This window comes from Drosophila persimilis, unplaced genomic scaffold, assembly GCF_003286085.1.
Source record: "Drosophila persimilis strain 14011-0111.01,24,50 unplaced genomic scaffold, DperRS2 tig00000652-arrow-arrow-pilon, whole genome shotgun sequence".
Taxonomy (NCBI): Eukaryota; Metazoa; Arthropoda; class Insecta; order Diptera; family Drosophilidae; genus Drosophila; species Drosophila persimilis.
Window position 1 is genome coordinate 1,276,504 of NW_020825329.1, and position 16,383 is coordinate 1,292,886.

At 40.3% G+C, this 16,383-nt stretch overlaps 1 protein-coding gene across 2 annotated transcripts in view; it reads right to left on the reverse strand.

Moving 5' to 3' along the window:
* The window catches only part of LOC6602005 (zinc finger protein 2), a 39,020-nt gene extending 26,681 nt beyond the window's left edge, over window positions 1-12,339 (reverse strand). The window contains exon 1 of one of the 2 annotated variants that reach the window (XM_026991013.1): window positions 12,015-12,336. The gene's annotated coding sequence lies outside the window, so the exon portion shown is untranslated. Of the gene's footprint in view, window positions 1-12,014 lie in introns of both variants that reach the window. The other variant, XM_026991014.1, reaches the window with a different exon arrangement.
* Between the last annotated feature and the right edge of the window lie 4,044 nt (window positions 12,340-16,383).

Here is a 16,383-nt window from a genome sequence, read left to right on the forward strand (position 1 = left end):
AATATTCAACGACACTACAAAGAGTGCGTGCGAGAGAGACAGAAAATCAGTCTGAGCGTGACGTCACGCGCTGCGTAGCCACTGCAAATTGATTTGTTTCCTTTGGCTACAAAAATGATCTGATCTGATCTGATCCAGATTCAGCAATCTGATAGATATGGTCGTTATCTATGATTCTGCGTTTTTAGTTTTCTCAAATCTGCAATATTGTGGATGCAACAGATTTTCGTCCTTTGTGTGGGCGGAAGGGGGTGGGGCGAAATTTTGAGATAAAGGCTTTATAGTGAGATCTAACAGAAGTGCGGATACCAAATTTGGTTGCTCTAGCTTTAATAGTCTCTGAGATTTGTGAATATCCCCAGATTTGCATTCTTTGCGGGGGCGGAAGGGGGTGTGGCGAAATTTTGAAACAAACTCGTCTCGGTCCGATATATTAGGAGTGTGGATACCAAATTTGGTTGCTCTAGCTTTTATAGTCTCTGAGATCTAGGCGCTAATGTTTTACTCTAAGCAAAGCCGCCTATGCTACGTGTGTGTTAGAGAGAGACAGGGCGAGAAAAAATGAAATTGTTTTCTTGATGCTGGCTATAATAATAATACGATCCAATTCAGATTCCGCAGTCTAAAAGATATCGTCATTCTCTACGATTCTGCGGTTTTGGTTTTCTCGTATGTTTAAAATTGTGGATGCCACAGATTTTCGCCTTTTGTGGGAGCGGAAGTGGGCGGGGCAAAGTTTTGAAATATTTTTGTAGCAGTGACATATCACAGAAGTCTGGATCCAAAACATCGTTGCTCTAGTTCTTATAGTCTTTGAGCATTAGGCGCTGAAGGGGACGGACAGACGGACAGACGGACGGACGGACAGACGGACAGACAGACATGGCTCAATCGACTCGGCTATTGATGCTGATCAAGAATATATATACTTTATGGGGTCGGAAACGATTCCTTCTGGACGTTACACACATACACTTTTACCACAAATCTAATATACCCCAATACTCATTTTGAGTATCGGGTATAATTACAATATTGAAAATACGAGACAACTGAACACAAAAAGTCGAAGAAATTTGTGAGATCTTGGGTATATGGTAAAATGTCAACTTTATTACACATTCGGGATGAAAGAGTATCCGAAACTCTAGTTTTTGTCCAACAAGCACACCGTGCGACTGGACTGAAAACATTTCGTTTACTGTACCCTTTCTTCCTCTTCGCTCGTTTGGTTTAATCTCCTTCTCTCTTTTGTCGAGCAGTAATTAATTATTGCATTCACGTAACTGGCTTTATTTTCTGTACATACATATGGACATGCATATGTAGTTACATTGCCGTTCATTTATTCGCCAACACAGTACGCATAAATGCTGACTTAGACATGAACTTGGCCACGCCACGGAACCTGATTTTCTGTTTGTATGCGCATGAGCACAGCCCCCGCCGATCATTTAAAAAGTTCAATGCCCAAAAATTGTCGACGATTTTTTTTACACACACAGCACATCACATCACACACAAAAGGTGTTGAACTATTTCAAATGCGCAGAGCGGTGTGGCCCTCCGATCTCGGCCCTCCAGACGGCACGTACGTTGCAGTGACACCGACACCCATCCCATCGTGGTATCAATATCATTGGATACGATGCATCATCGATACCGTTTTAGCATTATACCAAAGCATAAAAAAGCTTTCATATCGTACGGAGTACGTATGGAGTATTATTTTCGACTGGTGCTTTCATCGCCATCTTAGTTTGGCCGATTTCGACCTTGCCAAAGGTTATGTTTGCTTTTATCACTGCCATAGTGAGACAGCCTTCGACTTTCGTGCTCCTTCAAAATCTTCCCTACCTTTCCTTGGTATCCCGTATCTCTCCTCCGCTTCCGCCGCGTGCAAGGTTTGAAACCAATCTAACCTAATTGGCAGTATTGAAGATAATTGTTGTTAATTGGTATCCTTCTTCTCAAGTTTTCTCTAACCCGGCCATCAACGGGGGGGCATCATTAATACATACATATGTACATATTGTATAGTACATACGCAGCAGATTTATATGTATGTGAGGAAAAAATCACGCATGCGGAAGATTTGTATTCCCATCCCAAAAAACGAAGAGTGTACAGATGAGATCCGTTCAGGTTCTGTCTTTTTCGGTTACGCTTCAAGCTCGAGATGCTAATCTCTATTCAGTTATTATCAGTTATTATCGCATCGCATTCACGCTCAACCAGTAAACAGGTTCCAATTCCAATTAGCCCTAATATCTCTAGTTTCTTAACTTAGCAATTAATATTGTTCATAGGACCTCTTCTTCTGTGATCTGGTCGGCTCCTTGTGATACCTTTTTTGATCGCACAGCACATAACAGTAGTAGAAGGTTTTCCTCCTTCCATGCGGCAGCCTGCTAATTGCGCGACACTGTGCTCAGCTTCCCAACTTTTGTACCCAAATTTGTACCTGTACCCGTTCAACTTAATACTAATTATGACCATGATTATTTTTTTCCCATTTTCTCTCTTTCGTCGTCGATTTGGACTCGGTAAACTTGTTTCGTTGGCTAACTGTTGGTTATGTTGGTGTGTGTGTGTCAAGTGATGTGATTGCGGGCGATTCAAAAAGTAATTCAAAGAAGACGACTCCGAAAGCAATGTGAAAAATAAGAGGCGCATAAGCGCAGCGGAAGTTGTCGAGACGCTTTTTCACTCATAATTAAAAGAGATTATTGCTGAGGGGGCTTCTCTTTTGAGCACATGACTGTGCCACAAGACTATCGAAAAACGTTCGTGAATTATGTATACTCTGATATTCATAACCTGATCGTGGTATAATACATATACACTACTGGCCAAAATAATAAGTACACGCTTATGAGCTTTCTTTCACGTCCTATAAAACTTTTCTAATAAACATAATTAAAAAATCAAATTTATTTTTAGTTTTCTATCCTACAATAGACTATAAAAATGTTTATCATAAGCATTTTTCATTTCAAATATATATTTTATGATTGATTAAACCTTAAAATCATAAATAAGGGCTGGCCAAAATAATAAGTACAGCAATTCTCCAAAGCGAAAAACTAAAAGCGTATCAAAATTTTTACACTTTTTTCTTATAATTTATAATATTTTAATAGTATCCTATATAGCCACACTTATTTTGGATGATTTCGGCCATTCTTCTTTGCATACTAGCAATAAGTTTGCGGCAAGTCTCCACTGGAATCTCACACCACGTTTTTTGCACAAATTCTCCACAATTCTTTTTCTTTTCGAAAAGCATTTTTACCATTTCGACGTTTTAAGTCACCCCAAAGGTTTTCAAATGGGTTTAAGTCAGGAGACTGACTTAGCCAAGCCATAACGTTTACATTTTTTTTCCGTAAACCAAGCCTTCACCACCTTTGAGGTGTGCTTTGGGTAATTTTCCGGTAGAAAGACCCATCTCAAGGGCATGTTTTCCTTAGCATAAGGTTGTATACTGTCTGTCAATATGTTTTTACTTGTACTTACATGTACTTAAATATGAAGGAACTCAAGAAAAAACAACAATCCTTCGACCAAATCTTTATCCAATCCTTTCAAATATATAAATAACACTAGTGTACTTATTATTTTGGCCAGACCAAAAATGCCCATTCTGCAAAAATGTATGAATAGAATTTTATTAAGATGATTCTCCACTTTGATTTTTATACCCGATACTCAAAATGAGTATTGGGGTATATTAGATTTGTGGTAAAAGTGGATGTGTGTAACGTCCAGAAGGAATCGTTTCTGACCCCATAAAGTATATATATTCTTGATCAGCATCAATAGCCGAGTCGATTGAGCCATGTCTGTCTCTCCGTCTGTCCGTCCGTCCGTCCGTCTGTCCGTCCCCTTCAGCGCCTAGTGCTCAAAGACTATAAGAGCTAGAGCAACGATATTTTGGATCCAGACTTCTGTGATATGTCACTGCTACAAGAATATTTCAAAACGTTGCCCCGCCCACTTCCGCCCCCACAAAGGGCGAAAATCTGTGGCATCCACAATTTTGACGATACGAGAAAACTAAAAACGCAGAATCGTAGAAGATGACCATATCTTCTAGAGTGCAAAATCTGAATCGTATAATTATTATAGCCAGAATCAAGAAAACAATTTCATTCTTTCTCGCTCTGTCTCTCTCTAACACACAGGTTTCATGGTCGGTTTTGCCAATTGCAAAATATGAGTTCAAGGATCTCAGAACCTATAAGAGCCAGAGCACCCAAATTTGGTATCCACACTCCTGTCATATCGGACCTTGACCGTTTAGTGTCCAAATTTCGCCACACCCCCTTCCGCCCCCGCAAAGGACGAAAATCTGGGGCATCCACAAATCTCAGAGACTATTAAGGCTAGAGTAACCAAATTCGGTAACCGCACTTCTGTTAGATCTCACTATAAAACGTATATCTCAAAATTTCGCCCCACCCCCTTCCGCCACCACAAAGGACGAAAATCTGTGGCATCCACAATTTTGAAGGTACGAGAAAACTAAAAACGCAGAATCATAGATAATGATCATATCTATTAGATTGCTGAATCTGGATCAGATCAGATCATTTTTATAGCCAAAAGGAACAAATCAATTTGCACTGGCTACGCAGCGCCCGACGTCACGCTCAGACGGACTTTCTGTCTCTCTCGCACGCACTCTTTGTCGTGTCGTTTAATATTAGCGGCGTCTGCCGGAGGAGAGCCATACTGACTTAGTATCGGGTATAACTGTAGAGTTGCGGTGTCCGCAGCAACTCACAACGTTGCCCCTCTTTTTTTTTTTTAACGTAACGTCAGTTTATTTTTTTTCCCCTTTAAAACCGTGCGTTTGATCATTTTGTTGGTGAATATATTGCCTATATTGTCTTTGACTTTTTCATTATTATTTTTTAACATTTAACGTAACGATAGAACATCATTAACATCTACGCAGATACTTTTGTAGTACAAATATTACATTTATTCAGTGTTCAAAAAAATATTTATGCAAACTCTTATCTTTCTATGAAATTCTGTATAAAAAGAAGTTTAGCTTTAATATTTGAGAGATTCATTTCTTACTTCCACTCCAAATTATTGAGATGGCGTAAGCCGTGGCCGGACTGCCAGTGGTTAAGGAGTTCACTAGCCCCAACGATATCTAACATACATACACACACACACAGACAATTTTCTTCCAGGTCGCGCTGTACATTCTCATATGCCTTTGTTTATATGCTTCATGTGGGAGAGGAAGAGGATAATAATGATTCGCCAATTTAATAATAATTTCTCTAATAATTATACAGTAACTATAATTATGGTCACATTAAAATACGAAGTTCGTTGAAAATTTTAATTTCAACACATTTTTGGGATGATGTTTTTTTTAGCCCTTTCTTCTTACCACTAGACGAGCAGTCGACGAGCCGAGCTAATTCCATGATCAGAACCACATATATAATTGCTCTGAACTCAAAAAACCGCCATTACTCAGAAGCGGAGCCGTGAAATGTACCAGCGAAATATTTGATTACCCAAGTAGTTTGATATCGGTTGCAAATTATCATTGATATCTTAGCTACAAATGTATGTATTTACATACCATATTATATTAATACTGACACGATATAGTAGTAGGAATTGTTTTTGACTTCATAACTGCACATCCATACATACATATGTATGTATATCGACATATGTAGTTCGTCTACTGGTGATGAATATATTTACGTCTACATAATTAAAACTACAGATTTATTTATCGTTCAGTTGATATCTCACAGATTAATAACCAGAGGACGCAGTCATGGTCTTCTATTGCCCAGACAATGACAACTGTCTGCGACTCCTTTTCTGCCTTACCCACCTCACCTCTCGACGATTCTGTCATCGCCCAATTGCTCGTGACGACAACAGCACGTCGATTAATTAGTGACTATTTTTTTGGGTACACGAGTGCGATCAAAACGTCCCGTTCTTGTCATTGGCTACGGCCTAGCTCTAACTCCCATCTTGGGGATGCTATATATGTACGTGACGCAAGTACATATCTACATAAATATCTATGTACATATGTATGTAGGGGTTTTCATATAAAATTATGTATGAACATAAATATGTATTTGTAGTGGTATTCGTGCATGTTATGTAAGTATGTACATTTTATGTGACACAAATTTGCATTATATTTAATGGAGTCAAGTGTATCTATGGAAAATGTTATTGGTTAAAATCCTTTTGAACCTATTGTAAATATACCCAGGGATGGGAGCTTTTTTACGGAGCTTGTCATCCAAAACGAACCGTATTTGCCCTCATAAAAAATATGAAATATGTATATACATGCTTCAAGAATACTAAAAGTATATTTACACTAGCAGGTAAGCCTCCTTCGTTTCTGCGCCAACCCCCGGCTCACTCGCTTCGCTCGCTTGAGCCGATATAAATAAAATACCTAACAACCGACCCATATAACGAAATAATAGAGAGATGTACAGTACATATATATATTAATGTATGTATGTACATATATACATATATGTACAATATGTAATATTCTTGCAATCGAATTAGAATGTATCCCTTTTATGTGATACTGCCTCCTTTGCGTGGCAAACCATCTTGTCGAAGCCAAAATAACTTTTTTATACAGTTATTATTTTCTTCTTAAAATTGTACAGTCGATTCAGGTTTTTCTGAACTCAAATTTTAACCACCTCACCGCCATATGTTTCGTCCTTTGGCCTTTGACATTGCAGGCTGGAAAACATATGGCCATTGAAAAAATCTGCATCTAAGTATGCACATATGTTTCCAAATATATGTATATACTACATACATATTGTATGTACTTCCCATGCTTAGTAATCGCTTCTCGAGCTACTATCGAATCGAACAATATTCAACAAGATAAACTTTAGCTATGCGTCGTGTCGGCTGGGTGTGTTTTCGTGTTAAAGGCCTTTTGGGGTGACAGATACTTTGAAAGTAAAATAATACAAAAAGGGAAACGCAACCTTTATTGACCGTAAAGATAAAAGCAAGCACTAACATAACGAAATGAGGAGTAGGTGTCAAAATACACGCACATGACCATACACACATACACAAAAAAGCACAAACACGAACCAAACAAGCTGTGGTCAACACATCCTCACATGTAGTACGTACAAGACTCTGGAACAATTTGACCCACTCACCACACGCGCCGCACGCTATTTGCCACTCACGTGAGTTGTGGTCCCACCTGACGCGCTCGCCAAGGGCCATGGCCCGCCGGATAGATGGACTCGTAGATGTTCTTGTAGTTAAATCCAAGCCCAAATGGAGTAGCCCGTATGTACAAGTTAGTAAGCAGGACAATAGCTAAGAACAGAACCCACCTACCGGATAGATATGTACATACTTATGTATGTGCAAAAAAATCGAGTCGCTGTGAATCAATTTATATCCGTTATAAGCATTCGTTTTGTCGTTCGGGCTGAACAGCACAGTGTACATTTAAACACAACCGATATCTACTAAACGAAATCAGATCGCAGTCGGAACTGAACAACTAAGAATAATTTTAATATGCATTCGATCAAATTGACTATTAAGTGATTTGAATGTGAATGTTGAAAGAATGATGGAGTCGGAGCAGGTGATCTAAAATTCGATTTTGACGAAGAATGAGACTGATTTTTGTTCCTACTGTGCTGTTGGTGCATTTTGGATCCGTCCTGTGGAATAATTGAGTATCCACGAGTATAACCATCTTCGAGCGAATTCAGAGCTGGCTGGCCCAGCCCCAGCCCGGTACTCTGCACCAATTAAAATACTCGGAATGCTTATGATATAGGAACGTTAATTAAAGCAGTCGACGAGGGGAGTTAAGCTCGGAAAGGGGAGAGGGCGCGGGCGCACTCAGCGCTCATTTAAACGACCAATCAGAAGATGCTCTGTGTAGACCCCAAAGACCGTCCGTGCTGGTGTGCGAAATATTCAACGCACATCGCAAAAAGCTACTCACACACACACACCTACGCTCTGGCTCTGACTCTGAGTGCGATTTATGTGCCACTTTCTGAGCACAAGTTCGAGTGGGTGAGAGATGATGGGTTGGGGATGGCTGGCTAACTACAATCTGTATAAATGTATATACATATATACAGAGAGGGAGAGAACGAGATAGAGGAGAGGAGCGAAACCATGTGTACATTCATACATATGTACAGATTTATATGTGTGCATGTGTGTTGCATATGATGATAGGAACGAGCGCGCACACAAAGCTCATCATATGTGTGTATGCATTCACGTTCATATTCGCTTAGAGTACGCTTAATGGCTGGCAATTATGGACATACATGTGTAGGTATATGTATATATATATTCATATATACCATATATATATATATATAAGTATTTATGTACGATATGCAGATTTTGTATCGCCAGCCAGACCGTCTGAGTCGAAGCCGAGGAGTCCATTTTTATGCCACGCCTATCCAGCGCAAAGCAGAGCACAGCATCAGCACCACTCATTGACGCGCACAATGTTCAGGATTAGGATGGGGTTTAAGGTTTAGGGTTTAGGGTTACAGAGCAGTGGTAATGAACGTCATAAGCGAGCTAGTGCGAGTGCGAGTGCGAGAGCAGAACGGAAAGCTACGGCAGGGCAGTATCATCAGCATTCAACAAAAAACAATGAGCACAACTAAATCATTGCCACCCATACTCCATCTCGTTCACGCCCATTTAACTGGTTGTGCTTCCCCCATATATACATATGTATGTATGCATGTTCGACTGCACTCACACAATAGACAGAACGAGACAGAGAGAGTGTAACAATTGAGAGACAGAGCGGCTCAGTGAAACTGAGAAAGAGGCTGAACTAGAGACAGAAAGCGAGATGAAAGAGCAGCAGAGCGGCTAAAAAAGAGAGAATTTTAATTTAATTAGTATTTAACAAATTCAAAAGAGCAGACACAGCGGTACCAAGAAAGAGAACGGAGCGGAAGAGAGCAAAGGTAACTTCATCTTTGTCAATGAGAGAGCTCTTCGGCTCTCTCTCCCTTCTCTATAAAATCAGTTTTGCCGACTGAGAAATTCGCAATTCTCGTACCAGCAACAACAAAACGAAAACAGGTTCCCCCCTCACCCAACGACAATGCTAGCCTTCGGTGACAGAGGTGGGACTAAGGGTTCGTTCGGTTCTCGCATTGTTTTCGTACCCCTTTCGTTGAGTGTGCGTGCGTGTCTGTAGTGTGAGTGTGCACACAATTACAGTTTACAGTACACACACACGCTCTTCTATCAGCGGCTGAGAGCTGGGAGATGAAAGGAGACAATGTGGCGGCCCATCGAGACCGACCCCAACATCGTTCGTTCATTTTCGTCTTCATACCACGCTCCCCTTCTCCCACACATCACACCAACACGAACGCCAACGACCATAGAGAGTGCGACTACAAATATAATGTAAATAAATAATTTATACATAATGCGCTGACTGCGCTTAGCTTTCTTGCTGCTGTGTCCCTTTCGCGCATGTTTGCATCGTACTCTTCGTCTCTTATGGCAACGCAGTAAAGCAAAACGCTCAGACTTGTGGGTGTTGGTGTTTCGTGCCGTGACTGTGGGCTGTGGGAGCGAGACAGACTGAATGGAGGGACAAATAAGACAGTCAGCTCCACGCTCCACGGTACGCGGGGCAGCGAGCTCAAGCTTGAGGAGCGGCGGGAAGGTTGAGTACACAATTACTCGAACATCGCGTCTAGTCTGCTCTGTCGACGTCTCGCAGGACATTTCTTGTTCTATTTTTTTCAATATTTCCCTCATACTTTGCTACTTACAGTTTTTTTTCTCTTTCCCCACAGTTTTTTGTCTCATTTCAAAACAAAACCACCCTCTCCTTCGTATTCTACTTTGTATGTATGTGTGTATGTGTGTGTTTGAGTTCTAAAATGTTTATTTTTTATTAATTTTCGGTTGGAAATCCTTGAAACTATGTAGAAAATATGTTAATATTGTTAATAATCCCTTTCTAAAATAGTAATATACTAATATATAATATACTTACTAACGATTTCCCCATAATCATATTACCATTCCCATATACATATGTAGACATACATATGGTCATTTACATACATACATATGTATGTTTGTACATACATTAAGTGAAGATCGGTATATTCCTATAGGGCGTCTGTGCTTCAACCCTCATCCTCCCGACCCCACAATCAGACATCCATCCAACGTCAGAGCACCCCCGCTCCCCCCACGCAGCAGTTTACCATTCTAAAAATCTGATGCGAGGTCTCGCGAAGACGAACCCAGATGCCGATCCACATCCTCCAGCCACACCATACCGCAGCAAGCAGCATTCATTTGCATGTACAGCAACCACCTCAGTCACCCCCATTATACACACACACAAATTCACAGCGAGTAACAGTTACTTGAACGGCCAAACATACATACACACATACATAAACACGTACACATGTACATATGGAGCAGAAATTTCGTTTCTTGTTTATTGTATATTTCAGAGTCGTTTTTTTTTATTTTAATTTCGTTGCTCGGCGTTATCGATTTTTGCCGTTGCTATTCGCCTTCCTTCCTTCTCGATTTTGGGCATGGGCGATAGGGCCTGGCAGTGGGTAAGTTGTGGGGTGGTGTTGGGGGTGGCGTAACAGAGGACCTGGTTGAGGGAGGGTTGAGGATGATTTTCCATACATATGTATAAGTATTCATACTCGCATATGTATCAAATGTACATGCATATTCTTATGTACATGCATGTCGCAGAAATAGAGACAATTAGTAGGAGTTAGATCTAAACAGGATATACATACATACATACATATATACAATGCATGCCCAATCTGTATGTGCAAATATGTATGCATGCATAAATATGTACACTTCTTGGCAAAATGAATAATGAAGGACGTTGTAGGGCGATGAAAATTCACGATGTACGTATGTTTAATACGAGGGTTTGTACATATGTATATTTACTATGTGCCGTCGCGAGCAGAGTCACATAAGAAAACTCTCATTTAATTGGTCCTACTACAACCACACAGAGGCATATGTAGTTAAGATAATACATATTTGTATGTGTGTGAAATGAGTCTCTGTCTCTGTTTGACAGAGAGAATGAAAGAGACAGGAAAGCCCATAGAGTTTGCGTTACATATGTATGTACGTGTGTGAAAATATCTGTTGTGTCTGCTTAATTGGTTGGATTTGTAATTAACATTTTGCCGAGCAAAGCGGCGATTCCTCCCCTTTGCATGTAATGTGGGGTGGGTGGACTGGCCACGCTAACGAATCACGTATTCCGAGCCGACCCCCAGCCAGTAATAACAACGCCAACGAATGGGGTGTGGTGTACTGGGTGGGGGAGTACTAAAGGCAGCAATTAACTCTACTCTACTCATCACACTCACACTGCACACCACCACCAGTACACAGCAAAAGAAGTGACAGACTTTTATTTTGGTGGAAAAGCACAGGAGAAACCCAATGATAGCAGCCACACACAATACTGATGGGAAGGAAGGGGATGGGATGCGGTGGATAGCATAGCAGGTGTGGAGGAGAAGATGAGGACCGACCAATCATGTCGCGCGTTGGTGGTTGTCGCGCACTGTTGCTTTACTCTTCTGTTTCTGATGCTTTCTCAGCTCTGACAAGCAGCATCTGAGATTGAGAATGAGAATATGAAAGAGAAGGAAAGAGAAAAAGCAGCGAACTAAGCTCGTTTCGCTGTCGTCATTGTTTTTGCCTTTGCTTAATTACTCGGCCGAGCAAGTTCGGATCGGTTCGGTTCGCTTCGTTTCGACAACCGAACCGCGCTGAATTGTCATTGGCTAATTAGAGTTCTGCTCCTGCTAATTACGTGAGGTCAGACGGTCGTCATCCATCGCAATCAAAGTTCTTTTAATTGGTGAGGAGCAATTGAAACGGTGCAAAAAAAACATCGAGAGAATAACATAACTCACCTGCTGTCCTTGGGGTACGTACGTGCGTACGTTTCGCTAGCGAACGGGTTGTCAGCTGTTCTGATTCTCTTAGTCTTTCCTCCAGCACCTAGGCGTTAAAAAGGCATTGCGCAGCATTGCCGATTCGTTTCGATTCGATGTGTTTTTAATATTGTTGATTCTCGTGTGAATTTCCAATTGGATTTGTTTTGAGAGGGTGTGTTGTGGCATTGGTTAAATCGACAGTTAGTGGTTTTTACGTAGTCGTACTATTTTTGTACTATTTTATGTTATGCTTAATATTATAGGAACTTTTGAATCGAGCGTATGTAGGCGTGGACGAGTTTGTAGATTGGCCTGCAGCACCTGGGGATGGTTCAGTTAACAAATCTATATATATCGCTCCTTGTCCGGTCGAAACAATAACACAATACAACAATACTATATATGTACATATGTACGGAACAACAGCAGGTTGGGAACGATCTTTTCTGCGAATAAAGGAGGGTTGGAAGGGAGGTGGGAAGGCAGGGAATGGAAGAGACAGGATATTGAAGCAGGACATTAGGGGAGAGATCGCCACACAGCGACAACCCAAAACAGGATCCGAAATTTATGTGATTGAGGGTGTAATTTCCGTGACCAGCGACAGGTAAGAGGGAACAGGCGGCAGGTGAGCGACCTGCTGTTGCCAATCGACCAAGAGGGGGGCGCTTGGCGTGCCAACAGGAAGCGCTCGAATGTGAAGATTCACTCAGTGGTTGAGAAGGAGAATGGATATTTAATTCTTAAGCGATGCAGAGGAAAAAGGATGGAACTGAATATTCTTAGGTGTTGCACATATATGTATACATATGCATGTATGTACATGTAGCAGAAGCGTACATAGTTGGTACAGCTTCGACCAGAACGAGAATAAGCGAGCAAGCGAGAGGGCGATCTAATTTGCAAACTTTTTTTTTGAGTTTTTTGCATTTTTAATGTCAACACTGTTACTCCCATTTGGCTTCTTATAACGAGAGACAGTTGTCTCTTTTTTATGCATGCACTCGCGCGCACACACACACACACACGCACGCACGCACACATTTACTCAAAGTCCCGCACTTTTCCTCACCCTAAACAGACACAAAGCACAGTCGGGGAGAGAGAGAGAGAGAGAGAGAGAGAGAGTGAGGAAAGAAAGATAGAGAGGAAGGGGAGAGAGTGAGAGTGAGAGATATAGAGTCCTTTTGCATACACTTCTCTAACCGTACCACGTGCTCATTATTCCGACGAGAGAGCGCATTGCAATCGCCCGCGCACCCTTTTCTTGTTGCTGCCAGTGGGTGGCGCTCCTTTTTTTTTATTGCTATGCGGTACGGTTCGGAATGCAATTAAAATAAAAGAAACTACTCCCTGCCACCCTGTCTTTGTTCGCTCCGCTCACTTTTCAATAAGTTTAATTGAAATTAACTATTCTTGTTGCCAGGGTACACGTACATATTATAGTATGTACTAGTGTGTATGGAATACATGCATAACTATTTGAATTTAAATTTGAATAGAAATTCATGGATTTGATTTTGGCAAGGGCTCTAAAACATTGTCCTTTTACGTCAAGGCTACAATAACCAGAATTTTTCACTTTTTTGGATTATCATCTTCTTTGAAGATGATACTTTGATACAAGTGGTAAATAAATGACGAACTCTTCGTCTTAAAATTGCTTTATGCTTTTTAATACATTTATTTTTCCCTCTTTAGCCTGCTCTGCTTTTATCTCTCCTTATGAATTTTTGTTCATTCGTTATTGATTCTGAAGTACAAGTTATTTAAAGCAATTTTCTAGTTTTTCCAAATACTTAAAGCGTGGCCCCATCTCCCAGAAGTCTCCTGTTCCTGCAATAGGCACGATAGTTACACACACACACACACACCTTTGCATTCATCGTGAGGGATGGAGTTTGTGAAATGCGTAGCGATGCTAAGGATCGGGTTAGGTGCAGAAGGGCCTCAAAGCGTGGCCACCCTTTCCGAGAACCGGCAATCACTGGAGTCCTGGATCAAGGCAGAACACAGCCAGAAGGATAGTATGCACTTGAAGGTGTTATTTATTCCGGGTCGTCGCATGTATGCATTTCTATGCCTCCGATGTACATGCATACATATACATATAGTTAACGTGAGAGACAAATTCTGAACACTTTTTATCCTTAGAAATGTTTTTGTTGTTTTTGTTCACTATTAAATACATCACAGATACGATTTTCAGAAGGGTATATTCAGGTAGAGACATGCACGGTCACGGCGGCACCTTCGTCCCAACCACACACACGTTACTCACACACACAGTGCCACATTTATGCTTCATAGATATGGAAGTGGAATAACAGTATCTACACATTTATTATTCTTTCCATTTAAATTAGCTTGCTTTGTTTTATAATCGACAAATTCGACTTCGCGGCATTTTAGCGTTTCACTTTTGTCTTGTTGTCCTGGCTTAGACGTCCACTTGTTTTCAAATGGTTTCGAACAGATTTGCAATCGTTATTTGCAATTGTCTGCTCCGAAATACGCGTTTAGGTTAGGCTTAGAGCTGCCTGGTGCATTCTCATTCAACAAACTTCAGCCAAATCACAGGAACAGTAAAAGTCACAGGCACGGCAACTCAGAACTCACCATCCGACCCGCATCCGACTCGTTCAACGGTTTTTTTTCGACAGAGGTACAGATACAGATACAGAGAGAGTCACAAGAGAGCTGCACGCGCTCGTTCTCACTTGATTTCGCTCTGTTGCGGTTTGTTTGGTAGGCAAGAGAATCAGTTTTCTCTTTCTCTTGATTCAGCGACCAAGAGGGGGTAGGTGCTGGAAATCAACTTTGGCCAGGTATGTCAGTACCTTAACTTGTTTACTTGCTCTTGCTCTCTTTTACTCTTTGGACGGATTGAGTTGGAATCGAAGCATGCGTACTGAAGAGAGTCTCAAAGTAATCGTAATGGGGTAATTATTGCCACGCAGAGTGGTAATTACGAAAGAGGGAGACAGACAACGAAGAAATGATAAAACAATGTACCAATGTGCTTTATTGCTCTCAATGTGGATCTCTCTCTCTTACTCTCACTCTCTCCCTCTCGCACACTTCGCTCACTTCATGTGTGTGCGTGCGTCTCTCGTGTGGGAGTAGCTGGGCAATCATCGTTCATTATTTTCTTGTACATTTATATACATACATACATACATATGTACATACCATAACTGCCGTCGGAAGTTGAGGGCTTCAACGAGCAGAAGCTGAATGTTTGGGGGGATTCTTCGCTTGTGCAATATTCACCAATCATTCGTTTTAAAAACCATTTTTAAGCAATTATAAATTCTCTGCCTCATTATTGAACTATTCTTGTATTTTTTGTTGTTCTTTCGTTTGTATTAGACCTGGTTTCACCCAGTTTAACTTCTTATGAGCCCAGCACAGGTACCATTTCCATTTTTCTGTAGTAAATTTTACAACTAGGAAAAAAGCGTAACACAAATAATCCAAACTTCACTAAATACATATGTATTTACATACCATATAATTCAATTCGGTGACAAAGTTATGCCAGTATTATTGTTCACTGTTTTTTTAAGGGCGTAAGACACAACATTTTATCCGGTAAATGGATCAATTTATCAAAAGGTTGGCTAATTTTTTTATATTTTACTTCCTGATATTTTATAATTAAAAAAAAAAAGTTTTAAAGTAACTAAACATACGAGTTCTTAGCACATTAATGAAAAGAGGAGTGCAATTTATCAAAAGGTTGGCTAATTTTTTTATATTTTACTTCCTGATATTTTATAATTAAAAAAAATAAGTTTTAAAGTAACTAAACATACGAGTTCTGAGCACATTAATGAAAAGAGGAGTGCAAATGCAACTAATTTTAGAGCCCCTTTAGTTTAAAAAATGTAAAACGGAGTAATAAAATGACGCTTAAATATTAAATAAAAAATGTATTAATTCGTCGAATAAAATCGCTATGGAAAAACCTTAAGAACCGTGTCAAGTTTCATTCACATCGGTCGCATCATATCAGGATAACGATTTTTACGATTTATCCGAGTACTATATAATACTGTTAAACTTGTTCAAATATCGTCTCAGACAGGTTTTTTTGTTCGAACACTCTCACTGCCTTGGCAGCTTTCTAATAGTAGATCGAATCCAGCGGATAAGATTCAGTCGGAGTTGAAAGTCACAAATAGCTCTGAAACTAATAGCTAGTTTGCAAAAGAACAGATAGAATGACAGTCGGACATGGTTAAAAATCAAGGTTATATGTGTATAGAATTTATTACAAATCACCTAGTATTTCCCAACAAATATAAATATAAATAAACACACACTAATAAATTACATTATA